The sequence below is a fragment of the Pelodiscus sinensis genome, chromosome 1 (assembly GCF_052426305.1).
Source record: "Pelodiscus sinensis isolate ZL-2025 chromosome 1, ASM5242630v1, whole genome shotgun sequence".
In the NCBI taxonomy this organism is placed as follows: Eukaryota; Metazoa; Chordata; order Testudines; family Trionychidae; genus Pelodiscus; species Pelodiscus sinensis.
In genome coordinates this window covers 151,888,845-151,914,182 of record NC_143052.1, presented here as the reverse complement: position 1 = coordinate 151,914,182, position 25,338 = coordinate 151,888,845, and the positions used below count along the sequence as shown (strand labels likewise).

General features: G+C 44.3%; 1 protein-coding gene across 30 annotated transcripts in view; it reads right to left on the bottom strand.

The window, feature by feature from the left end:
* The window catches only part of ZBTB20 (zinc finger and BTB domain containing 20), a 715,034-nt gene that overhangs the window by 512,673 nt on the left and 177,023 nt on the right, over positions 1–25,338 (bottom strand). For 24 of the 30 annotated variants that reach the window (XR_012897271.2, XM_075906071.2, XM_075906010.2 and 21 more), the window contains one exon: positions 18,530–18,651. The exons of the other annotated variants lie outside the window; for them this stretch is intronic. The gene's annotated coding sequence lies outside the window, so the exon portion shown is untranslated. The remainder of the gene's footprint in view (positions 1–18,529; positions 18,652–25,338) is intronic. 30 annotated transcript variants of the gene reach the window in all.

Sequence of the window (25,338 nt, the reverse complement as noted above, 5' to 3'; positions counted from 1 at the left end):
GGAGTTGCAGATGTCCAATACCTCTCAGAATGTGGCATTTTATTTCTGAACATTACCACTTACACTGATTATTTTAAATTAGATATTTTTCAGCCTATAAACATCTCAGCCGCACAAATATGTCTTCACATCAGAGTAGTGGTTGAAGCTGGAGCCATGCAAAGGTTAAAGCCTGTGCTTTCAGGGGCTTTGTGCAAAAATTAAGTCCCTTATAACTGATTTTTAAAAACCACAAACTTTTAGACAAATAGCTATTTCCACACAGAAACAAGCTGATTGCCATTCTATTTTCTGGAAATGAGTCAGCTTTCCTCACTTTTCTTTGATGGTGTATATGAACTTTTTGAGGAAACTGTCTGTATCTGAGAAGGTAACAAAACGTAAACTACGCAGGTATTAGTATTTTGTTACAAATATCTCCCATAACACTAGCAACAGCTCCTCTTCTAGTGAATGCCATGCAACAAGCTGCACTGATGGAATGGGAACAGTTCCTGCTTTTTCTACCTCCTGTCTCAAGCTGAACTGTCTATTAAACACTAGGATGTAATAGTATAGCCAATTAACCGATAAGCCAAAGCTGATAGGTTAATGCTATAGAGTACACGTATTTCCCTCCCCCAACCCTTGCCAGTAAATTTTTTAGCAGGCTGGCCAGCAGCCCAGCTCAGTTCTCTACTCTTGCTGCGACTCTGGATTTAAAGTGTTTTAGGAGCCAGGCAGACAGGCATCCTGGCTCAGTTCCAGCTCATGCTGGGTCCAGGAGCTCAGACCCACCTTAGACAGAGGCTGCTGCCACCTTGTTCTGCTGCCTCTTTATTGAGGGTAGCAGCACTGGGCAACTGGCAGCCAGCCAGTCCACAAGGGGAGCTGTTTTAAAATTAGCTCCCCTCGTGGACCAGCTCCCGCCTGACACCTTGCACTGTTGCCTTTGATACAGCAGCTGCCGCCTCCGCCCCTGGGGACTATAGAATATCTGACTAACCAATAAGAATTCATGAGGTTATTCAATTAACCGATATTTAACATCCCTATGTGCATGAGAGTAACAAAGGAGAGAAACCATGGTTGATGTAACACTAGGCAGGTGTCTTTTGAGCCTCATGCATTTACTAGCTATGTTGTGTTAAGCAACACTCTTTTTATTCCTATCCTAAAAAGCACTTTCATATATACATGATTTTACTCACATAAGTAGGCACACATGAGAATATGCATGCGTAAGTGCTTTGCATGATTGAGGCCTAGGAGTCTAGACTCAAATAAGAAAATTAACAACAATGTTTTTGTTAAGTGAGAAATTCAGTACATCTTAAATTAAACTGCACAGGCAGGAAAGTTAGATCATGATATACCACAATTTGTTCTTCCTTACCTGAATGGGGCACACCACATTATAACATAGTGTTCTGAGTAGGTACACTTTATTAATGCCGTCAGTCTCTAAGGGAATATTTATACCATGGCTTGTAGGAAAACAAATCCTTTTTCACAGTAGTCAAGGAAATGATGCTAGAATTGAGATGGCAATAAGCATGCTAACTTGCTATTATGATTTCAAGAATAATGTGGATAAGGATCAAGATGATAAACAGTAGTTCGGCCTAGTGAGAAAGGATGCGTCAAAGACATGCTAAAAAGATATGTCTGTTACGTCCCTTGTTCAAGGGAGTTCCTTAGAATCAAGGAACTGAGACTTAATAGCAAGATATGTAACTGCAGGCCAAACTTTCACTATTTCCCCAATTACACCATAATGCCAGCAGAGCCTTTTGTCCACTGGGGAAAAAAAGGTGTATTTCTAGCATATTAGTTGTAGGGAGAGGGGAAATGCAGCAGGGATCCACTGTGTTCTGGGGCTTCTTCCCCCTGCTGAAAGTATTAGAGATCTCCACAAGGGAATACAAAGATTTTCTATAAAAAGTTCATTCTGGTAGCATTTAATACAGATGACACAATGGATTATCCCAGACTATACTTGCTGACTTCTCAAATGTCCTCTCCTTACACTATACTCCTTTTAAAATGTGAGGTGAATTCTTTTGGGGAAGTCTCTTTGCTTCCTCCAAAGTTCACATGAAGTAAAGTTGTCTGCATAACATTACAAAGGCCATACCAAGAAATCAACATTTTTCTGGATCATAAATTGGTAGACAAAGAGATTATTTACTTTTCAATCTGGCAATAACCGGGATTAAGATATAGAGTATGCAGGACAATGCTAGGGGCAGAGCTGCTTATACCAGAAAGCACTGAACATTCCTCAAAAAATGATTTTCAGATGCGTACCTACAAATTTCACACACTGCTTTACTTAACATTCCTTTTCATGGTTTCTACAAATTCATGTCAAGGATACAGCAACCCATAGTATTTCTATCATAAACCTTCCTGTCCATGATAATCTTCTCTTTCAAATTCAATCCAGGAAAATGAAAAGAAGTAAAATGAAACAACCCCCGTACACAGGTTCACTTGGCATTCCCCAGCTCTTATTGTGCTCTCTCTCTCTCATCAGGTCTCATTTACACAGACAAGACAGAAAGTGTACATAGATCCTATTACATTTTCCCACCCTATTTCTCATTTTGTTTGTAATATTTTCCCCTTCACATAATGCTGATTGTGTCAGAAAGAAAGAAAGAAAGAAAGAAAGAAAGAAAGAAAGAAAGAAAGAAAGAAAGAAAGAAAGAAAGAAAGAAAGAAAGAAAGAAAGAAAGAAAGAAAGAAAGAAAGAAAGAAAGAAAGAAAGAAAGAAAGACCCTTTGTATCTTGATGAAAATAAGTGACTCCTAGGCCTGGTTTCTCTTCATAGCACTCAATCTGGATGAAACAATTATTAGAAAACAGCTTAAATTCCACTGCTTAGAAAATGAAGAGGCCTAGCTAAAGGGAGACAAATTCTACTATCATTTCTGCAGCTCCTACTGACCAGTCAATAGGAGCTGTATGCTTGAATCTTAGGGTAAAATGTACAACATATGGGTGTGCCTAGACCACAGGGTTTTGTTGACAAAAGTGGCCTTTTTTCGACAAAACTATACCTGCGTCTACACTACCGCCGTGTTACGCTGACAGTAAGTAGACAGAACGTTTCAGTTTTATGAGGAAGAAAGCCTTTGTAAACAGAGATCTGTCAAAAAAACGTGTGTGGACGCAGGGAGCCAGTTCTGTCGACAAAAACGCTTCCAGGAAGAAGCCCTGGCAGACAGTCTAGCCTTTACATGAACACCTCTGTGGTTCCTGGCCGCAGGCTCTTAAAGGCACAAGCACCTAGACAGGCCTTACTGTCTGGCAGCTAGCCAGAGCACCACTGCCAGCTGTGACAGCCATGTCCCAGCCTCAAGGCCCCCCTGGCCCTTCTTCGGATAGAGACAAGGAGCCACCCACGGGCACCAAAAGGCGGGCACCAGCCTGGTTAGGGCCAGAAATCCAAAACCTCCTGGAGCTCTTGTCTCAGGAAGAAGCCCTGCAGACATGCTGCAGGAATGCGGACATCTACGAGTGCCTGGCCCAGGGACTGGCCACCAAAGGGCATCACCCCTGCACCATGGCACAAATCAGGACCCAGGTAAAGGAGCTGTGGCAGGACCAGAGCTCCCGCTCCATGGCAGCCCCCAAGACCTGCCCTTACTATGAGGAGTTGGAGCAGATCCTGGGCGGTGGGGAAGCCCAGACTCCACTGCCTGTGGTGGAGTCTGGGTTAACCCACCACATCGTGGACTGACTCCTCCTGACGGAGGAAGACCAGGCAAGAGAGCTGCACCAGGAGGAGGAGGAGGAGGAAGAGGAGGCAGCAGGGACCCAGACCACAAAGGCCTCCCAGGCATCCATGGACATCGGGGAGGGAACATCAGGTGAGTGCTTTGAGGGGTCACCACGCACAGGCGGGTTGGCAGTGTGGGGGACAAGCTAGCCCCATTTCCACTGTGGGGCCCCTGTGAGGCTTTCAGGCCACTGCCCAACTCACACACGGTGTCACGTGTAACACTCCTGAGTTTCCTGTCCAAAGGAGAGTCCCTGACAGCCCCGGCATGCCCTTGGGGACAGCAGGGGTGCACACAGACATTGATTGTCTCCTCCTCTTTTCCTCCACAGCCAGACCCTCTACCCAACAGGGGAGCACCACACCCGCCCCACCATCATCCCGGACCCATGGCACCCGCAGTCACTGGTTGGTGGGTCTACACAGACCTGCTGAGGGAGCACGTAGTGGTCCTGCAGGACCTGAACAGGACTCTCCAGCAGAGGCCGGAGGCAAAGGCCATGTGGCACACCAGGTTGCTGGATGAGCTGGTCCAGCAGCGCACTACCAGCTGTGCCACAATGCTGGAGGTCCTCGGCTTGCCTGCCTCTGTCACGGGCACTGCTCCTCCTGCACGCCAGACCCCTGCTCCTCCAGCTCCCCCAGCCCCTCCAGCTCCCCCTTCTCCCCTAACCCCACCTACCCACCCAGCTCCTGAGCCCTCACAGGCCCAACAGCTGCCCCCCCCCCCCAGGCCAGAACTAGGTCTTGCTCCACCCAATCCCAAGGCCGTGGCGATGCCAGGACACAGGAAGGTGGCAGGAACCTGCAATCAGGGAAGCAGCGGCCTACTTGAGCCCTCCTCCCCCATCCTGGTTTTCAGTCTCGCTCCCCTCTCCAGGTTTTCAGTCTCCTACCACTCCAGTTAAAGGTCATTTCAGTTATATAACAAAATCTTTATTTTTGAGTGAAAGATTTACCTTGTCTATAAACATGTGAACGGTACACAGGGAATTTTTTTTAAACAGTTAGCACATTTTCTTTGCTGATAATGTTTCTAATAAGAAATCAATCTCTGTGTACAAAGAAAACTGTGTGTGTATATATTCTTTATGGAAAGTGGGTAAGAGTAGTGGAGGGACAGGTAGGGGTGGGCCAGGCCAACCCCCCATGGGGGAGGCCCTGGGGAGAGTCAGTGGGCTTCTTCTGAGAATCTCTCCCTCAGGGCCTCTCGGATTTGGACACCAGCCTGGTGAGCCTGGCGGATGGCAGCTGTCCAGGACTGCTGAAATGGCCTCTCCTAGCCATCAGCACCTATTCCCCACCCTGGCAGGAAGGCCTCCCCTTTCCTCTCCACCAGGTTATGGAGGGTGCAACATGCGGCCACCACCTCCGGGATGTTGCGTTCGCCCATCTCCAGCCATGTGAGGAGGCAACGGAACCTTCCTTTCAGACGGCCAAAGGCGCATTCAACCTGGATGCGAACCTGGCTAAGATGTGTGTTGAAAAGCTCCTTGCTTGCATCCAGGTGGCCGGTATAGGGCTTCATGAGCAATGGCATCAGGGAGTAGGCCGCGTTGGCCACTATGCACACCGGCATCTGCACGTTCCCGAGTGCGAGGTGCCGTTGGGGGAAAAATGTTCCTGCCTGCAACCTGCGGTATAGGTAGGAATTCCGGATTAGGCAGGCATCACGTGCCCTCCCCAACCACCCACCACAAATGTCCATAAAGCGTCCCCGGTGGTCAGCCAGGGCCTGCAGCATCATCGAATAGCAGCCCTTCTGGTTTATAAATTGGGCTGCTCGATGGCGTGGTGCATGGATTGCGATGTGTGTCCCATCGAGGGCTTCTCCACAGTTCGGGAATCCAAGCGTGGCAAACCCCGCAATGATGCTGTCCAGGTCCCCGAGACAGATGAGCCTCTTCAGCAGTTCCACATTGATGGCCTCACCACCTGCAGCATGAGACAAATAGACAGAAACCAAGGAATTAGACAGGTTACCTAAGCACTTGGGAGGAGAACCTTCCCCCCACCCCCACAACCTACCCCTCCCCTTGTCAGGACACTCCCCTCCACCGCATCAGTGCAGGGGTGGCCGAGGAACGGCCTCTGAGTGCCATTCTAACCCCCACTCTCTCTTGCCCTTGCGTGGCAGACCTCCTTTCTCAATCCCCCCACACAGCAGGACCTGTCCCCTGACAATGACTTACCTTATTTATACGGCCCCGACGGTAGACCTCCCTACACCAAACTGGTGTCCCACGGAATGGTAGCTGTCAGGGGTGGCCAGCTTCCACAGGGGGATCGTGACCCGCATCTGCAGGGGGATGGCGGGCCGCAGGTGGGTGTCCTGGAGTTCCAGAGCAGGGGTGAGACAGGCACACAGTTCCAGGAATGTGGCCTTCCGCATCCGGAAGTTGCGGAGTCAGTGGTTGTCATTCCAGAGTTGCAGGACGAGCCAATCCCACCAATCCAAAATTGTCTCGTGCCTCCAAAAGTTTGGGGGCAAGGGTAGAGCTCCTGCATCCCGGAGGAGGGTATCCTTGGTGCAGTCCAGGTCCATGTGGGGCAGGAGATTCATGACAGAGTCATGAAGATGCAGCAGAAGTTGTAATATGGCAGCGTGGGGCCATCACCTGCCCAGGGGCAGCTCAGGCTCCATGGCCAAAACCATGGAGAAAAGCAGAAACCCCCCCCCCTGCAAATAAACTGCTGTGGTATCCGAGGAAGCAGGGCAACGAGAGCAAGAACTGCAGCAGCTTTGCTTTCCCTCTAGGAGGTAGGCAAGCCAGAAGCAGGAGCAGAGCAACAGCTGTCCACAGGATTCCTTTAAGCACGTGTCTCTGTAAAGGGCAGGCAGCAGCACATGGAAATAAAGGCTGCCTCCATGCCTTGCCAGAAGCACTTCCGGGTGCCTTCTTTTTTCGACAGAGCGTCTGGCAGTCTGGACACTCTCTTTCGAAAAAGCAGATAAACTTTTCGATTCCCGTAATGTAATCTAAATGCTCTTTTTTGACAGAGGCCTTGTCAACAGATACTGTTGACAAACCCTCTGTCGACAGAGGGATGCAGTCTAGACATAGCCATAGTGTCCGTACCAGCAAGTGAAAGCAGTATAGTCAACATTCAGGGATTTGCTAATTTATGAATGTGAGTAAGATTTGTTCAGAAGGAAAAGAGTTGTTTCCTAAGAAAGTAGTACTGAAAATATACTGATAGAAGGAGCAGGGAACTCTGCACAGACAAGATGGGATGTGGTGTTGTTACAGGCATTATATTTTTTACAAAAGAGAGTAGAAAGGACTTTGAATATAGGAAAAGATTAAAGTCGTACTGGCAACCTTAATAGTGGCATTTCCTAACTTTTTGGTAATTGACTTCATAATTTAATAATATTTTAACAAAGTTTTATGTATTTGTCATTTGCAATATTTTGAAAAAAGCGTACTGAAAATAAACCCAGAAAATCTATCATGTGACATCATACTGAGAAGCACAAGGGACATCCAGGGTATGTCTACACAGTAGCGCGTAGCTTGAAATAAGCTATGCAATTTGAGCTACACAAATTGCATAGCTTATTTTGAGATAGCCTATTTCAAAATCTGGCACTGTCTAAACAATGCTAATTTCAAATTAGAGCGCTATTCCGACGAGTCCCTTAATCCTCATGCAACAAGATTTATGGGACATAGGAATAACAAGCCCGCTATCTAATATAATAAAGAAGAATGTCTGTATGTTTGCGTGCTAATAAGTTGGGCACTATAAAAAGCTACCACAACCAAACTTTGCATGGGGTAACCTTTCCTCCAGGAGAAGGTTTTAAGGTACTTTTGGCAGTGCAGGGAGAAGTGGATTCCCGGGGGAAGTGGCGAGGACAATCACTCACTAAGTCCAGTGGCGAAGGCGCGAGGGGAGGGCGGAGCTCTGAGCGGCAGCTGCCCCACTCGCCTCTACCAGGCTGTTCCACTGCGCAGGCACGTCCGGGGCAGGAGAGCCCCCTCTTCCCTCCCGTGATGTCACTTAGCCAGGGCCCCTCCCCTCAGGCAGTGGCCAAGGGTTGCCGAGCAGCAGTCTGGGGCGGTTGTGGGCGCAGCGGGGCGAGCCCAGCAGGGAAGCGGTGGCGATGCTGGGAGCAGCCTGGGGTCTGGCACAGCTACCTGGTCACGTAGTGGGGAGCCCAGCACCTGCTCGCCATGGCCCACGGGAGAGGGAAGTCCCCGGCACGGCACCATGGTGTGGCAGGTAGCGGGGCGAAAGTTTCAGGGCAGGTGGTGGGGTAGTTGCCCCCCGTGGCACCTGCAGCCCCAGGACACGAGCTGGGCTGCCCCACCTTTAGATTCCTGTACACAGATCTCTGCCCCTTCAGCTAACAAAGTAACTGACAGCAATACGAGGTTATCATCCCCTGGACCAGCATGAGAGAAATACAAGACATGTACTTTCCTAGTGTGTTTCAGAGATATTTGATTACAGCAGAGGAATGGTGAAACTCAGGAATCTTAGGTTCCATTTCAGGTCTAGAAAAGAGTATGCTCTAGTGTGATGATTCTCAACCTATGATTCATAGACCTTCTTCAAGGAGTCCACGGAAGTCAGACTGAATACTCACTGAATAGAATACAGACAACAGATTCCAAATAGGTCCCCATCACAAATCAAGAAAAGGTTGAGAACCACTGCTCTATTGGACACAGACTCTTCGCCCCATTCCATTTCCTCCCTCCATTTGAAGCTTGACATCTTCTGCCCCATAATTCTGCAAAGCATCCTGGTCTTGTCTCAGCTCTACTCCTGGCTCCATGTCCCAGGCCCATTCTCATTGCCTGTCAAATCTCAGTCTCCACTCTTCAGGCTTGTCATCTCAATATTTCCGCCCAGTCAGTGCCAGTTTCCCTGCTCTTGTCCCAGCTCCTTGACTTCAGTTTCCTTTCTTGGATCATCCCAGTCACTCTGCCCCCAGCTCCTCATTCATTCTGTTTCTCTTCCCCAAATCGCCCACTGCCTTCTAATCCTCTCTCCCCCAGCTCCTCATCCAGTCTATGTCCTTCTCAGTCCTTCCCTCCTCCTTGCCACTGTCTTTGCTCACTTAGACCTATTTCTTTCCTCTTACTTCCACTTCTTTTCAGAACTGTCTCCCTTCCTGTCACCCCCACCCCATTTCCTCCCCACTCCAATTTGTAGACCCAATCTCCTTGTCCATCTAGTAGCAGCCTTTCCCCTCCCACCAGGTCCTCATCTGATCTCAGTGTCACTCTCCATCAACAGGTTCCTGACCCCCGTTTTCCTCAGTGGCTCCCAGTTACCCTTCCCTGAACCTGGCTCTAACTCCAGTCTCCTTGCGCAGCTAGTACCAGTCCCAGTTTCAAGTGAGGATGAAATTTTCAGAGATCTTAGCTGTTAAACTCTAAGAAGTCTCTACAGAGCATATGCAAGCCATGATTCTTCAAAGGCTTACAACTGGATTTTCATGAGGTCACAAAAGCCATATCCATGACACAAAGGCTAGCCACTGCCAGATTCCAAGGCCCTGCTGCAAAGCATGAATTGCTAGAGCTGATCAAAGGTCTTCAAAATTTTCTTACACAAACAAAACAACAGTTTTTTCCCTCCCACCTCATTCTTAGAAATGGCTGAATCATTTTGGCTTAAAATGAACTATTCATCCTGATACAGACATCTTGCAAGAAAAACTTCAGATCAAATGGTTAACATTTGACCAAGCTCTAAACAACTGAAAACGGGGTTTTTGTAATGGGAGTTTTGGGCAACCTGAAAAATAGGCACCTCTGTCAGCCACACTACAACATGTGTGTGTGTATGTGCATCTGTGCATGCATACAGTATGCCTACAACAATTTGGCGCACCATATAATAGATGATAGCATGCTAAAGACAGAGTTCAAAGAAAAGGTTCAAGGAACATTCACTACAGGAATGGAGCCTGATTGATTAGGTTAGATTCTTCCTTGGTGTAATTCCATAGTCTGTGGGGTTACACCAGTCCTCCTTCATACATCAAGAGGTGCCCACATCAGCTCCAGAGCGTTCTCACACACCCACATAGAGTTCAAATTGCTGGCAGTAGCAATATGTGAAGAAAGAGAGTATTTGATTTTAAAGAAAAAAGAAAACTGTTAAACCACCATCAGAACAACAGAGCAGAGAGCAGGATCTCTGCCGCCATGAATTTTGGTGTGTGTAACAACTTCAGTCATTTTACTCTAAGGGGAAACATACATCATCCTCATCGCCACGGAATAACCTAAGAGACCAATAGACCTGCTTCCTATTAGACAAAAAGCTAAACTAACTTGATTCCTACCAAATCAATCCTATGCAACTTTCCTTTCATATTCACCTGCATTAATTTGACCAGGGCACGGCATGTCCTGCTCGACTATAATGCCGGCTACAGCAGTCCCTCTGTTCCTTCACATACACAAAGACTAATTGACTGCACTGGAGGAGAGAAAAAAAAAAAGTTCATCTGGTCATGTTCATAAAAAAAGTCTTATTCTAAGCATACACCCAAAACTGCACCACTGCTGCAAATGTATATATTACAAACATATACAGGTCTGGGATTTACAGTCAACAAACAGCAATACAAACAACCACTGGGGAATGTATAAACACTCAGAGCAACATAAATGCTCAGCCTGGCTAAACCACACACAGGTTGTTTATTTATCTCAGTTACATACAATCAATGGGAGAAGACATTCAAAACAACTTTTTAAACAAAGTGTCACTTTGTGTTAGTTTATGCCAGTGGGGCTTCTTCCAACTATTTGTGTCATAATAAGATGTGTATGTGTTAAGATTTTTGTCTTCTTCTTTTACTCCCGTCATGGCAGGCTGGGTATTAGCAAACAGAAGAGGAAAAAGGTTGCTAGTCTAAGCAAGTTACTTTTCTAAAATTCTCATAATCTCTGCAGCCTAAAAGGAAGTTTTGTACATTCTTATCCTGGATACAGGTTACCAATTTACAGTGAGCACCTACAGTTTTTTCTTCATTCCCTATTGTTTCTCTCCTCTAATTTATGTGGTCCACTAACCACACATAGCTGCTGCTGAAGTGAATGGCAGGTGAGGATGTCTGGTACCTCTGAATAAATACACTCTCAAGGAGATCCAAAAGCAGTTTTGCAATGCTGACATTCTGACTTAAAAGATTCCTCAAACCTCAGGAAGCCTACAAGTCTTTGTTATTGCTTCCTTAACTAGTTCTAACCCCTTAGGCCAATACTATGCTGAGTTTTATTCCTCTTGAATTTCTTTAGAAGAATTTATATAAACTGTGAGTTTTTATTGTATATTTACTATAACTTCCTCCAGATCACTAGATTTGCAGTTATGCCATTTAATGATACGCATAATTACCCCCAAACACATTACACTTATATACGGGGAAGAGGGAGTTCTTTCGACAGAAGAGGAAAGAGGAAAAAGCACAGGTGCCCTGGTGGTCCCTTCGTCCATCGTAATCACAGCTTAAATGCGAGATAGCGTCCATTCCAGTGTGGGCACTATCTTTTGAAAAAGCAGATCGCTTTTTCAATGCACTTTGGCAGTGTGGATGCTCTCTTTTGGAAGAAGTTTTTTCAGAAGATCTCTTCTGGAAAAGCTTCTTCCAAAAGAAGCCTGCAGTCTAGACATAACCAGAAAGAGTCCATATCAGATTAAAAATAAAACTCAAATCTCCTGGATTCTAGTCACCAACCTGAGTCAAAAGAGTGACTTTCTGAACTACTCAAAGGCAACAGATATCATGATCATGTCTCAGGAGGGTTTAGACTAATGTGCAAACATGGCAGTGTATCGATTACACTGTGTCAAAATACACAACAACTGTTAGGTTAGAGGTGGTGAGGACCACTCATAGTATAACAAAACCTTTAACTATTTTCCTCATGTCAAAGATTAATTTGTAAAGATTTGAGTGAAGACAAAGGGATACAGTTAAAGCATCACCCTCACTTTCAGACTCACTCCCCTCCCATAAAGCATATACAGCCAATTAATAATGCAAGTGTAAACAGATAATCCAGGCGATATAATCCTAGGACTACCATTCTTCCTAGAGTACAACACCAAATGAGCATCTGCCTCCTCCGAAGCTGCATGATGCCAATGACTTCAGATGAGCAAATAAGGATTTTTTTTCTATTGTGGTTGACTACACACTTTCCCATTGTGTTTCATCAAAGAACTGATGAAGGAGGAGTGGAGTGCTCATAGTCTCCAACGCTTGGGAGAATCCAGCTGCCTGTAAATCTAAGCGAAGGTTAAACCTTTCTGACAGGCTAAATATGGGATTCAAAGACAGTAGTGAACCAAGACGGCTGCTTCCTGACCAGCTCGATTTTACTTGAGCTTCCAGCACTTACTATATCTATCCCAGGCGCCCAGTTATCACATCAGCATTAGATTTTTCTGTTCTCCAGTGATTGGAATGTGTTTAATTTCTGGAGAAACCCATTGTCACTCAATTAAACATTTGCCTAATACCATGGGAAAATCCATCCAGTATTAGAAAGGGAATTTTTGGCAGGGGAGAGTTTTGCCCTTAAGTAGATACTTAAAGCCAAATTCAGTGGCCACTGTTTGACAGACCAAGTGTCTCAGTCTAATCATTCACAAAGATGCAAGCTAATTCCTTATCTGACTTCTATGCTAAGCTTGCCGCTTTGTCTCATGCAAACAGTGTGTACATAATTCCGTCAATGTCATTACCAATATTTATGCTCTGACGGCTATAATATTGCTGTTCTCTGTGTATCAATATGCTTGACATTACCTAACCCCTAGTGGGAATTGTATCTCTAAAGCACAGTAATATAAATGCCATGGAAAAGAAAGTGTCTGTGTGTGAAGTTGCTGTGATTGCTGGTTTATAAATAAAACAAAAGCGACCTGAAACAAGAGGCCAATCAAGATGCCAAACAAGCACTCTGGTGACCACAATATGAATTCAGTTCTGATGGCTTCTTGGACTAGGAAGAAAGTTTGTTTCCATCTCTGAAAAGCATTTGTTATCCACACAGGATGCTGAGTGCACCTTCTAGCTCTGGACAACTAGTGGGCCTCCTGGGGCAACAATTAGTATCACATCAGAGCACAGTAACCAAGCATCTATAGCATGCTGACAAGTTCAGTGGATTCATTTCACACCCACCGAACACAGATTTGCTTGCACAGACGAGTTATTCAGGATGGAAGTAAACATTCCTGGCTACTAGAATCTTCCCACCAGTTGTAAACTATTTTGGATTGGTTAGTAAAAGTCATTGCATTTTGGTTGGTTTTGTTTAGCAACAGTCTTTTAGGCCCACTTCACAATTTTAATATTAGAATGGTGGACATTTATTCACTTTGTACCAACTGACATATATAGTTAAAAAAAACCAATTACATGGTTGTTCCATGAGGTGGAGAGGGAGAATCATTCAGTAGAAGTCAAAAGTGACACAAAACAGCTAGTAAGGACCAAAGTTACTGCTAACAATGAAACAAGAATGGCAGAATACATGTAGTCAGCCTGTGGATTTTACTTCCTCAGACTCGCAAGGCTAAAATCAGGCTTGGCGCAAGTAGATATGACTCCTCTACAGCAGCACCTAGAAAAAAGTCACCAGTGTTTCACAACGGACTGACTAAACTCTCATTGAAGTCCAAGGATCACTTTCCATTATCTTCAGTAGATGCTGAATACTTAAAATAACGAAGATTCGTGCTTCAGGCCATTTGTTCATTGCTGCTGGGGCCAGAAAGGAATTCTTCCCTTCATATATAATATTTGTACAAGTGTCTGGGTATACTAAGGGCTTTTCATTTTCCTCTACAACATCAAGCATAGGCCTCTTTCAGGGTCACGATACCTGACAAGCCATTGAGGTACAGTGATCCTTATGTTCCTGAGATTAGAACAGCAGTTTCTATAAAGGAAACACGCATAGGAATAACAAAGAGACAGTGACATATAAATGTAAACCCGGCCACCGGTCTAAAGACCCTTCTCTTTTCAGGTGAAAATTATTTCCCTAAAATGGCAATAGTTCCATTGAGTGATATTCACTAGCTATAAAGAAGGCAACACACATTCTTTTTTCAAATAATGGTATCAGCTGCAAATTACCAACGTAACTTTTTGTCCTGAATGTTCTTGATGATCTGGCAGTTATTTATAATGGTTAATTTCAAGCATAACTTCCACTGTATTGTTGCCTACTCTGCCCTTTAAGCACTAAATTTATTATTATCTAGTAGCCTCTTGTTTTGATGATTCCAGATTATTTTCAAGGCATTTCCCAAAACATGATAGAAGCAAGTGGTCTCTACTCTGGGTGTCCCAATTCCAAGACCAACACTAAAAATAATTCCTAATCTCCATACACCAGCACTAAAATGTATTGAGATAACAGATATTGCGCAGAAATTAGTTAATCACGAGGCACCACAAAATGGACAAGTTGGACCAACAATAAATTGTAAGGACCAGCAAAGAGCTTACTGGTAAAAGTATGTAACTACCGTACGATTGCAGACTAAAAAGGGCATAATCAAATATGAACCCTTGTAAAAGTAGTCAGAGGAATATCTACTTGTGAATAGGTTACTTAATGAAATTCATTGTGTGTGCTCATCTGATAATCACGTAACATAAACTTTTCTTTGTTGATCATATATTATGTTCCCTCTACCTCCCAAGACTCATTATCTGCATTCTGAGTACAAGTGCTCCAAAGATGGTTCTTTTTGTTAGATTAGGGCAGACTCCCTTAATATTTTCAGCTTCCTTGATTACACATCCCTCCCCACCAAGTGGCAGCCACTTGGACTCCAACCCTCTAGGAAAAATTGCCTGACAAGATTGTCTCATGTGACAACCGCTACAATGCTTCTTTCTACTATGTTTGTCCAAGTCAGTTCACAAAAAGTCTAACAATTAAATGAGTGTCCAACAGGCAGTATGAAAAACAAAAAATCTGCCTTGCTGTGAGAGAAGACATTGCCTTTCCAGAATCACCATCATCAGGGCTCTTTCTTCCCTTTTTTATTTTTTAAAGGAGGCAAAACCCCCGTCATCTCACCTACTCCTCTCTTAATAAGGAATGACTGCCGTGACTTTCTCCATCTCCAAGCGCCATTCACCACCAGCACCTCTGCTCTCCTCATGTGCTTAGAGAACAACTGATTAGCTCTTTGCATAATTAACCTGATTAGCACTGTGCATAATCAAACTGATTAGCACTTTGCATAATTAAAAAGAAATAATAATAATAATAACAATAATAAGCACTAGGTAATATCAAAAGCTATTAGTCCCACATTCTATTTCTTAGTGCCAAGATTAGTTTAGTGCAGCATATTTTATTCCATAAAACTGTACATAGAGAGAAAAGAAAGGAAAGAGAGAGAAAAAACAAAACCTCAAACTACTGAGAATTAAAAGTGGAAATACTAATTATTCCACAACTGTCCTCTACAGGGTTTCCTGCATCTTCTTCTGGAGGAAATTTGACTAGATGAACCATGGGTCTGATTCATTATACCCTATCTTCTACATTCCTATGTTACCAAGTCTGTATATTTAGCTTTCTGTCTGAGGTAGTTATATGGTGTTCATTACCATAGTATGTCAGTATAAACCCAGCAACAGCGATTGGAAAAGGTCCAGGGCTCCTGGTTGCGGCTACTGCTGGCTGGGGTGGAGGAGCGTGGAACAGTCCGAACAACATCTGGGAGCAGAGTCAGGGCCCCATACCCATTTTGCCCAGTGGCCTGGCAATTCTGTTGGTCTTCCTGTCTGAGTACCTCGCAATCTTTAGTGCTTTTGTCCTTATAGCATTGCTGTGAGGAGGAAAGTGTGTGAGGTGCATCACAGGGTAGATAAATTACTTACACAAGGTCACACAGGTAACCTGTAGTGGAACCAGGTCTTTCAAGTCCCAGATTAGCACCCTAACCACTGGACCCCATCCTCCTTCTCCCATCGGACCATTCTTATTTCCTGAATAGACTGGCTACCTAACGCAATTTATCTCCCAGAAATATATGTTTGGGGAAGAAAGGAAAGCACGGCCCTACATGCAATAGCAAAATAGCATTTGTTTCTGTTCCAATTTAAATCCTCTGATTTTTCACTTTGGTTTCAGGTTCACAAATGCTCAAAACTCTACAGAATCTGGTAAAATTGTGCATAGTTTGATTCAAACTGTGTTAAGCCATGAAATTTTCCATAATTCCATTATGTCTAAACTCTTAAAATAGGCCCAAATCTCCCAGGATACATTTGGAAACATTTACAAAATTAGTTCAATTACTGGGAATTTCCCTCATGAAATATATTAAGGGAAAACAACAAAAGGAACCTTACAGTAATTAAATAAAATGTATGACCCAGCCCTTTCTATTGTCATAAGAAAGAACCCAAATGAACAGTGAATTGTCTCCAGAGCCAGTCACCCATTTCACAAGTTGTTTAGTTTCAAAAGAAAAGTGTTGTTGCAGAGATTATTCAATTCCAAATGTTCCTGGGGAAGGTAGTTCCAGTAATTCTGGGAAGGAGGCCAATCCCTTTGGGTTTATATGTAAATATTTGAAAAACATTATTTTATATACATATATTTTATACACATATACATACATGACTTTACACTTCCAGCCTTGCAAAACTGCTATGAAAAATGTACCACTTCAAGCACAAATATCTACTTACAAGAACCATGATAATTGATAAGACTTAAAAAAAATGATCCCCCCCCTGTTAAAGTAGATGTGTTAAACACAAAGGCCCTAACCCTAAAAGCTGTTCTGTTCCTTGGATTTCAATGATACACACATCAGAGGAAACTGCAGAAACCTCTAAAAGAGATGAGAAATAGTTTTTTCTATTCCTAATAAAAGTATGAACATACGTCCATTACTTTAGAACTTACTAGTCTAAACAAACTTTGTGTCTTCTATTCACAAGCTTGTAATCTTCCACTTTAATGGCATAAAGCTCCTACTTCCTTGCATTGTAGGATACTGAAATATCAGATTTAAAATCTTGTGACTTTTTTACCTACAGAAAAACCTTTGCCCCAGGACTGACTCTTGCCCATCCTACAGGCAATAGTATTTTAGAGGGAGAAAAGAGAAATATTTCTGAGGAAAGCTGATTTTAAGTAATTAATTAAATGGTGGCTACTTGAAGCATCTTGGGAGTTGGGATGCTGGAATAAATCTGAGCAGAGAGATTGAGGGCAGAGTGCTGGTCAGGTGGTCAAAAGTGTATGATAAATAAATCATTCCACACCTTTGAAATGTATCACATGACTATCATCTGCACATATGTGGTATACAAAAGCACACACTAATAATTATATTTATCCTCCCATATACACACTATTAAATCATTTCATACAGATATACATAGAGAGCTTGGAGAAATTCTTGGACAAACAGTTTATTAGAAGAAAAGTACATTTTCAGTCTAATTAAAATTATTCATATATTTGATATTAATATTTTAGCCAATCACAAAATGGCCAGAAGAGAAGGAAGTGGCATCACTGCTCACTTGCCCTTATAAGTTTTAGCTCAGCATTATGGTCACTCATCTGGTATGTGAGAGATGCAGGTTCAAGTCACAGTATTGGAACAGAGCTGAAACAGACTTTCTAAATTCACCAACAATTCCAACAAATTTCAGATTTGGTTTGATCTGAACCAACTTTTTTTCCAGGAACTGTCACTGATCTGAAATATCAATTATTCATCCAGCTCTACACATATTAAAATACACATATTTTGTCTCTACCCACATATATGTATCCTAGATGGAGGTGATATAAATATTTCACATATATATAATAAATAATGCTATTTCTGTTAAATATTTAGATCAATGCCACATGTAAGGTATTTGTGTATTTTAACTTATAGGCACATAAAATGTGTAAATGTGTACATAGGTGTAATCTCTTACACAAATACATTCACGAATGGAAAGGCCAAGAGGAGAGCAGACCTTTTACAAAATATTTTAATAGGTTTTGTAAAAATCTTCACCCAAAGTTTGAGGGGTTTCTTTCTTTCTTTTTATTTTTTTCCTGTCTTACATTTTCCACTGCAAAATACACCTGCTTTCTTTTCTTTTCTTTTCTTTCCCCCCTAAACTAAATATTTCTTCCATCTAATGACTCTCTTTATTAGACAGCATCTAATTTGCATACATTTACATACAATTTAACTGCTAGCTTGTGAGAACAAAGAAATGGCTCTGTATTATACTGAAGGACAATACTCAGAAAAGGAAGGTATAAAAAACCCGCTAGCTCAGTGGCTGTGTATTCCCTTTGTTTCAGAAATACCAGGATTTTTACACACACCACTTAAAGGGTGAAAAAGATTATTTCATCAAACAATGAAAAAAGATACAGTGAAGCTCCCTTTTAACACATTTTCTCTCTGGCCTGGTTAATAGGATTTAAGGGTCCATGATTTTTGGGGGTTTTCCCCCCCTTTCCACGGTTTCCTTTTCAAATTGATGGCTTTAATTCTGTCACAAATGTTAGTTCATATTTATTCTTATAACAATCTTCATTGAAGCTCAGTTCCAATGATAATTCATTACCACCTTCTCCTAAGAGTCAGAGTAGGATATGACTGAATGATTTTTGATGGGTATCGAGTACTCTGTCCTCAACATCCAGCACTAATGGATTTTATAGAAAGCTGCCAGGACTTTACCCTACGGCAACAAGTATAGTGATAATGAAAACTTACCATGTAGCTGACTGGGAATCAACAGGAAAGGAAGCAAGGCTGAGCTCCACTTGTGAGAACAGGGAAGGACTGTGGTCAGAGTAAATGCAGGAGGTAAAGGAGAAGTCAAGCCCTCTAGTCCCCTGAAAGAACAGGAGAAAAGAATTTTTGAGGCCTCATGTAAGTGAAAAGTCTTTAGAGAGAGAAGTATATAACTACCAAAGGCCTTCCCTCCAAAAGCTTCACAATGGAAATTCCAGTTATAGTGATTAAGTCAAATCCAATCCATGTGCAAATGACACTAAAGAATCTCATGTGGGGGAGGGGGGAAGTACATAGCAAGATGTGTACTGGTCATCCCATTGTGCCCTCGGATGTGTTCAGCCCCTTGAGAAGTCCAGGTTTGCAGTGCATCCTGTGATTTGTTACTGTATTATGTCATAGCGATGGGCTTTAATTCCTAAATTACTCTGGCCACTCGTGCTTTTGACCTCTTCTCAATGGTGCAATTCTAGAATTTTACATCTTAAAAAGAGGAATGACATGTGGTCACTGACTGAGAAAATTACTGCAGCCATTTTGGGGCACGTGAGTGACCATAGGGGCTTGATCCTACAGAAATGTGCTAATAGGGGTAGCACCTTCTAGTGGGAGCTGATCCATTATAATCAATGGAATGGGATTACTCATGGGAAAAAAACATTCTACCCAGTAGTAATTGTTTCCACATCAGACCCAAGATTTAAAATCCTCATTGATCATTTAGGCTGCTTAGTTTCTCCTAGCCATATTAACATGACAAGTGGGGATCACTCCCTGGTCAAACCTGCACAGGTGTATGGTACTTACTAACAACAAAGCAGGGCTCAAGAGTGCCAGCCCAAATCAGGATCTCAGAGATTACAGGGTTTTTTTTCCTGATTTACCCTTGCTGTACCTCACTGAAGCTCTGGGAATATTACAAAATATTTGCCAATTGAAACATTCAATTAGTGCTCATTGAAATACTGTAACATTTTGAAAAATCTGACTTTTAAAATAATTCAAATGCAGGGATTTATTAAACAGATTTGAGTTATTTCCAAATAGTTTCCTAGGCTAAGTCTACACTGAAGCCTTTTTGCGCAAAAACATATGTAAATGAGGCTAAGCGTGGAATATCGTGTGCCTCATTTGCATAATTAATTAGCACACATTTTTGTGCAAGAGGCTTTTGCGCAAAAAGGAGCCGTCTATGGAAGGAGCCATCTATGCAAAAGCCTCTTGCGCAAAAATGGGCGCTCATTAATTATGCAAATGAGGCATGGCGATATTCCACGCTTAGCCTCATTTGCATATGTTTTTGTGCAAAAAGGCTACAGCAGGGGTGTCCAAACTTTTTTCAAAGAGGGCCAGATTTGATGAAGTGAACATGCGTGAGGGCCGACCATTTTGCCTGACATTCTTTGAACCATTAAAATTAAATGCAAATTAACTATTTTATGCAAAGTTTATTGCAAACGGCATACTTTTCATTTCGTCACATGGATGACAAATCTAAACAGGTGTTAAATCACTCTGCCTTTCATATCTGAAGGCCAGATGGAAAAAAAAATCCAGGAAGCTGAAATATGTCAGGAACATTGTAAAGTACATTACATATTATTGGTAATAAAGGTTGTCTGTCAACTTTTAAGTTCAAAAAATATGAACAGGAACATAACACCAAGTATACATGTTGTGTCCAAATATATTTATAACTGATTTAGACCAACTGACATTAACTGAGATTTTACAATGTATTTATCTCAATACATATGGATTCGTTGGGGGGCCATAAAAGATAGATATTGCCAAATTACCTGTGGGGCCGTATTAAACAGGAACACGGGCTGCAATTGGCCCGCGGGCCGGACTTTGGACATGTCTGGGCTACAGTATAGATGTAGCCCTACTGTAGACATACTCTTAGGGATTTACAGGTCAAAGTCAACACTTTAAATTTCAAATCAGCTAACAGGCAGTACAGCTCATGCAGAGGAAAAGCAATATACTTTTCACGAGTCATTCCACTGAAAAGGCACACTACATCTTTCCACTTAACACACTGAATTAGTGTGTTAAGGTATTGGGCAATACAGTAAACCTATCTTGGGGTGATAAAAGGCAAAGTCCCACATTCAAAATTAAAGGATGCAAGCCTCTTCTCATAAGCAAATAATAAAACCCCTTTTTAGCAATCACTACTACCGTAACATCCAAACTCATCTGAAAACCCCCCAAAACCACACAGGAAATGGACTTACAAATAAACAGCAGGAAAATGCCAGATAGTATACACTTATAATACTGACTACTTGCTTTGGCTTTCCCTACCCTTATATGCATTTCCTCTTGCTTGGAGCAAGTATCAGCTAGCTATCCATCTATTATGTCACCATCTCTGTTGAATACTGAGTAAGTCAATCCACAACACTGGTAAAAGTTAAAGTGATGGGAAAACAACACTGGATGTCAACTGGATTCTGAAGACAATGCAACCAAAATCTCCTCTTATTTGCCCCATTTACATGCAAAATAATAGGGATAACAAAATAAAACCCCACAAGCCTTCTATGAGAGTATACTCAGGGAAGATAAGTAATCATCCAACACTAGCCCAGGGATCTCTCAGAAAATAATTGATTCTCCCATGAGTTACCTCACCAGCACAGCGAACACAGATAAATCACCACCAGTGGTATAGAGCGGGGGAGGAGGAGGTGTCAAACTCTGGGTTGTGGCTTATAAGGGCAAGCTGCTAGCTGGCCAGGAGATGGCCTGAACATACAGAGGCATGGGCGCTTGCTGTTCCCAGTAGCCGCAGTAGACTGTTGCCATCCAGTGGGAGCTGTGGGAAGCGATATCCTATCTGCACCAATTCTCACAGCTGGGAATGGTGTACTGTGGCCACTGCGAAGGTGAGCGTCCATGCTGCGAGCGCTCAGGTAAACAAAGTGTCTCCCAGGCAGCTAGCGGCTTGCCCTAACAAGCCACAATCCAGAGTTTGAAAACCCCTTATATAGAGGCTTCTGACACAGGTAAAAGAACCAGTACACTCAGGATACCTCAGATTCATCCACTTTCAACAGAAGATCAAATGCAAAACACAACCAAAGCCATTGCTAACACACACTGAACCTCGCTAGTCTGGCAACATCCATGGTCCAGCATGATTTCTGTTAGTCAGATGTCCACTTATCATAGGTGTGGTCAAGTTTCCTGTTGTCCCATTAAGTTTTTTTTTAACAGCCACCAGTTCTGGCTCTCAGTGGTCAGTGCTGTTATTTAGCTCTAATTTACCCCTAAATGTCTTCTAAGAGTCCACTAAGCAGTGGAAGTGTTGGTAATGATGCTGGACAATATTGACCTCCCATGGTTCAGCAAATTCTCTGGTTTGGCACTAGTCAGGCCCCAAGAGGACTGGAATAGAGAGGTTCAATCTGTACTTTCTCAACTAAATTGGTTCAGATAGGGTCAAAGAAACCAGAGGACTCTACATACTTTACAGCGGTGTTTCTGAAAGTGTTCTGCGGAATCACTTAGAGAAACACATTAACTGGCTGCCCCGGCGTGTTTATTTACCGGTGTCGTGGCCACAGAGCCTCGTGGCTCCCATTGTCTCCGTTTCACACTTTGCAGCCAAGCAGAGCAGCAGCAGGAAGTGGCGGCCCAACCCACGCCACTTCCCGCGGCTCTCCTTGGCTGCAAAGGACAAAATGGAGCCAGTGGCAGCCGCAAGGCTCCGTGGCCGCGGCACCAGTAAATAAACAAACCGGGACAGCCAGTTAATGTGTTTCTCTAAGTGATTCCACAGAACACATTCAGAAACACTGCTTTACAGTACCCCTAAAGTTGTTTAATCATAATTTCTGGAATAATTTTCCCTCAAGGGACTGAACTAGATGTGGGTCCCTTCCAGCCCCACATTTCTATGGTTTCTATGATTCAAAGGTATCATCTCATTTGAGAACTGAAATGTTAACTTTGCATTTCTTGGGTAACTAGCACTAGAGAAGGTCTTTTTTGTTTTATGCTCTAACAGTTTTGGCAAATAATATGTCTTTAAATTCCTAATGTGGGCCTGCAAATTTAACTTCACATTAACAATTATTTTTTATGGCAGATAAAAGTTAAAATCATGTTTGTCTAATTAGAATTATTTTCTATATTTCCTTTTTCCTGTATACACAAAGGTCTGATTATCCTCCTTTAATGTACAGGCAGTCCCCGACTTACGCGGATCCGACTTATGTCGGATCCGCACTTACGAACAGCACTTTTCTCGCCCCGGAGCTCACGGGCGGCGGGTCGCCACCCGTGTCCTCCGGGGCGAGAAAAGCTTCTCCCGGTCTCCCTGGTCTGCAGGGGCGGTCCAGCAAAGCCGCCGGACCCCCCCAGCAGACCAAGGACACCGGAGCAAAGCTGCCGCCTGGGCGGCTTTGCTCGTTTGCCCAGGCAGCGGGACCCCCGCCGCCTGGGTGGCTTTGCTCCTGTCCCCCTGGTCTGCTGGGGGGGTCCAGCAAAGCCGCTGGACCCCCCCCCCCAGCAGACCAGGGACACCCAAACAAAGCTGCCGCCTGGGCGGCTTTGCTCCTGGGCAAACGAGCAAAGCCGCCCAGGCGGCAGCTTTGCTCTGGTGTCCCTGGTCTGCTGGGGGGGGGGGTCCAGCGGCTTTGCTGGACCCCCCAACAGACCAGGGGAACAGGAGCAAAGCCGCGGAGCACGCCCGCAGCGGGACAGCCCGGGCACGCCTGGGCTGTCCTGCTGCGGGCGTGCTCCGTGGCTTTGCACCCCGTCTCCCTGGTCTGACCAGCAGACCAGGGAGATGGGGAGCAAAGCCTCGGAGCACGCCAGCAGTGGGACAGCGGCGGCGCGCCTGGACTGTCCCGCTGCCCGCGTGCTCTGCGGCTTTGCTCCGCGTCTCCCAGGTCAGCAGAATAATTTTCTTTTCTTGCCTACCCCTGGGGTAGAGCAGCTGGGGGCTGCCGGGTTGGTCCCGCAGCGCCGCTCCGGACCAACCCGGCAGCACCCCAGCTGCTCTGCCTCAGGCGTCCTGATTCAGCCGCTACTGGTCAGTTTCAGCAGCGGCTGAATCAGGACGCCTGGGGCAGAGCAGCTGGGGTGCTGCTGGGTGGCTCCAGTAGCGCCGAGGAGCCGTGCTACTGGAGCAACCCAGCAGCACCCCAGCTGCTCTGCCCCAGGCGTCCAAGTCAGCCACTGCTGAAACTGACCAGCGGCTGACTACAGGAAGCCCGAGGCAGAGTTGCTCTGCCCCAGGCTTCCTGGAATCAGCCACTGATCAGTTTCAGCAGCAGCTGACTTGGGGACGCCTGGGTTTCTTAAGTTGAATCTGTATGTAAGTCAGAACTGGCATCCAGATTCAGCTGCGGTTGAAACTGATCAGTTTCAGCAGCCGCTGACGCCAGTTCCGACTTACATACAGATTCAACTTAAGAACAAACCTACAGTCCCTATCTTGTACGTAACCCGGGGACTGCCTGTAAATCCAGACTAAATCCATTGACATCATCTGTACTACACGAGTGTAAAACTGGTGTAAGTAAGAAGAAAATCAAGTACAAAGTGATTTTGCTTTTTTTATAATGTGTACATAAATTAACTCTTGCTATTATAACCTCTATATTTGGTGCTTCTGTTTCTTTTGTTTTGGGTTTATTTGTTTGGTTGGTTTTGGGGTTTTTGTTTTTGGGTTTTTTGGTACAAACCTTTCTTATTACATTTTAGATTATATGACCTGGATGGAGTTATCAAAAGCAGCAGTGGTCTCACTCTCATTCTACTTAAGCCAGGGGTGGGCAAAATCAGGCTTGGGGGCCGGATTGAGACCCCCAAGCATTTTTCCCAAGCCTACTCAGCTGATTAGCAGAGCATGAATTCTTACAGCTGGCAGCATGTGTTCAGCTATCCCTCACCCTCCTTGCTCTACCTTGCATCCAAGCTGCTTCCAGGGTTCTCCAGCTAGCTGTGCAGAGGGAGTGGGAGTGGAGGTGTATGGGAGTGTTGAAGTCTCATCTCTCCAGAGAAGGGGTCAGGGAGAGGGAGACACACAGCCAAGTTGCTCCAATCTGAAGCATGGATTGTAAGTGACTCAGAGGAGTGCCTGTCTTAAGAGGCAGTACTCTGTTTCTCTCCCACACGCACGCACGCACGCACGCCCCCCCCCCCCATACCTCATCTCTGCAGGCGGGGAGGGAGGAGACAACAGAGCAGGACAGCTTTCCCTGTCTTAAAGAGACAGTGTGTGGCTTCTCTCAGAAACGTGCCCAGCAGGAGCCAGCACACACACTGTCTTTCACAGTCACACAGCCACATCATTTCTGTGCCACACACACACACACACACAGTCACTGTCACACACACACACACACACACACAGTCACTGTCACACACACACACAGTGCCACATACACTCTCCCATCTCTGTGCCACACACTCAATCTGTGTCACAAAGTCTGTCTCTCCATACCTAGTGTCTCCCTTTCACACACACTTTTTCTTTCTCTCTGTTTGTTGCCCCCAGCCCCAATCTTTCTGCCCGAGGCCCCACCCCTTCCAGGAGGCCACAAGCCAGCCCCTGACTATGTAGCAAAATCCATGAAGTGGCCCCCCTGCAAAAATTATTGCCTACCCCTGAATTAACGCAATGTTAAAAATCCACTTAATGACTTAAGTAGAAAGAGAGATCAATTTTCAAAATGAATAGGCAGCAGGTTTAAAACAAATATAAGGAAGCATTTATTTGCACCACACTCAACCAATGGAACTCTTTGCTAGGGGATGTTGTGAAG